This window comes from Arabidopsis lyrata (assembly GCF_000004255.2).
Source record: "Arabidopsis lyrata subsp. lyrata unplaced genomic scaffold ARALYscaffold_3, whole genome shotgun sequence".
NCBI classification, from domain to species: Eukaryota; Viridiplantae; Streptophyta; class Magnoliopsida; order Brassicales; family Brassicaceae; genus Arabidopsis; species Arabidopsis lyrata.
In genome coordinates, this window is record NW_003302553.1 from 15,274,546 (window position 1) to 15,277,348 (window position 2,803).

The following is a 2,803-nucleotide window of genomic DNA, read 5'->3' on the forward strand; positions in this document are numbered from 1 at the left end:
AACACGAGATCTAGTCATATTTGACTCCAAATACACTAACCAAGCTTCTTATTGCTTCACAAATCTTTGAGGGTGCGCCCGAAGTCCTATGAGTTTTCGATTTTGGAGCTTCTAAACGGAAAAACACTACTTTAACGTTTGGGATCCGGTTGCGGCTCTAGTTCTTAAACCTAATTCATACACATGAGATCTAGTCATATTGGACTCCAAAAATACTAACAAAGCTTCTTATAGCTTCTCAAATCTTTGTGGGTGTGGCCGAAGTCGTATGAGTTTTCTGTGTTGGAGCTTCTAATTGGAAAAACACTACTTTAGCTTCTGGGATCCGGTTGCGGTTCTAGTTCTTATACCCAATCATAAACACGAGATCTAGTCATATTTGACTCCAAAAACACTAACCAAGCTCCTTATTGCTTCTCAAATCTTTGTGGTTGCGGCCGAAGTCCTATGAGTTTTTGGTTTTGGAGCTTCTAAACGGAAAAACACTACTTTAACTTTTCGGATCCGGTTGCGGTTCTAGTTTTTATACCCAATCATAAACATGAGATCTAGTCATATTTGCCTCCAAAAACACTAACCAAGCTTCTTATTGCTTCTTAAATCTTTGTAGGTGTGGCAGAAGTCCTATGAATTTTTGTTTTGGAGCTTCTAAACGGAAAACACTACTTTAGTTTACCGGATCCGGTTGTGGTTCTTGTTCTTATACCCAATAATAAACACGAGATCTAGTCAAGTTTGACTCTATAAACACTAACCAAGCTTCTTATTGCATCTCAAATCTTTGTGGGTGCGGCCGAAGTCCTATGAGTTTTCAGTTTTGGAGCTTGTAAACGGAAAAACACTACTTTATCTTTTGGGCTTCGCTTGCGGTTCTAGTTCTTATACCCAATCATAAACACGAGATCTAGTCATATTTGACTCCAAAAACACTAAACAAGCTTCTTATTGCTTCTCAAATCTTTGAGGGTGCGGCCGAAGTCCTATGAGTTTTCGATTTTGGAGGTTCTAAATGGAAAAACACTACTTTAACGTTTGGGAGCCGGTTGCGGCTCTAGTTCTTAAACCTAATCATAAACATGAGATCTAGTCATATTTGACTCCAAAAATACTAACAAAGCTTCTTATAGCTTCTCAAATCTTTGTGGGTGTGGCCGAAGTCGTATGAGTTTTCTGTGTTGGAGCTTCTAAATGGAAAAACACAACTTTAACTTTTGGGATGCGGTTGCGGTTCTAGTTCTTATACCCAATCATAAACACGAGATCTAGTCATATTTGACTCCAAAAACACTAACCAAGCTTCTTATTACTTCTAAAATCTTTGTGGGTGTGGCCGAAGTCTTATGAGTTTTCGGTTTTGGAGCTTCTAAACGGAAAAACACTACTTTATCTTTTGGGCTTCGCTTGCGGTTCTAGTTCTTATACCCAATCATAAACACGAGATCTAGTCATATTTGACTCCAAAAACACTAACCAAGCTTCTTATAGCTTCTCAAATCTTTGTGGGTGTGGCCGAAGTCCTATGAATTTTCTGTGTTGAAGCTTCTAAAAGGAAAAACACTACTTTAGCTTTTGGGCTGCGGTTGCGGTTCTAGTTCTTATACCCAATCATAAACATGAGATCTAGTCATATTTGCCTCCAAAAACACTAACCAAGCTCCTTATTGCTTCTCAAATCTTTGTGGGTGCGGCCGAAGTCCTATGAGTTTTCGGTTTTGGAGCTTCTAAACAGAAAAACACTACTTTAACTTTTGGGATCCGGTTGCGGTTCTAGTTCTTATACCCAATCATAAACACGAGATCTAGTCATATTTGACTCCAAAAACACTAAACAAGCTTCTTCTTGCTTCTCAAATCTTTGTGGGTGTGGCCGAAGTCTTATAAGTTTTCAGTTTTGGAGCTTCTAAACGGAAAAACACTACTTTAGCTATTGGGCTGTGGTTGCGGTTCTAGTTCTTATACCCAATCATAAACATGGGATCTAGTCATATTTGCCTCCAAAAACACTAACCAAGCTTCTTATTGCTTCTCAAATCTTTGTAGGTGTGGCAGAAGTCCTATGAATTTTTGTTTTGGAGCTTCTAAACGGAAAACACTACTTTAGTTTACCGGATCCGGTTGTGGTTCTAGTTCTTATACCCAATAATAAACACGAGATCTAGTCAAGTTTGACTCTATAAACACTAACCAAGATTCTTATTGCTTCTCAAATCTTTGTGGGTGCGGCCGAAGTCCTATGAGTTTTCAGTTTTGGAGCTTCTAAACGGAAAAACACTACTTTATCTTTTGGGCTTCGCCTGCAGTTCTAGTTCTTATACCCAATCATAAACACGAGATCTAGTCATATTTGACTCCAAAAACACTAACCAAGCTTCTTATTGCTTCACAAATCTTTGAGGGTGCGGCCGAAGTCCTATGAGTTTTCGATTTTGGAGGTTCTAAACGGAAAAACACTACTTTAACGTTTGGGATCCGGTTGCGGCTCTAGTTCTTAAACCCAATCATAAACATGAGATCTAGTCATATTTGACTCCAAAAATACTAACCAAGCTTCTTATAGCTTCTCAAATCTTTGTGGGTGTGGCCGAAGTCGTATGAGTTTTCTGTGTTGGAGCTTCTAATTGGAAAAACACTACTTTAGCTTCTGGGATCCGGTTGTGGTTCTAGTTCTTATACCCAATCATAAACACGAGATCTAGTCATATTTCCCTCCTCAAACACTAACCAAGCTCCTTATTGCTTCTCAAATCTTTGTGGCTGCGGCCGAAGTCCTATGAGTTTTTGCTTTTGGAGCTTCTAAACGGAA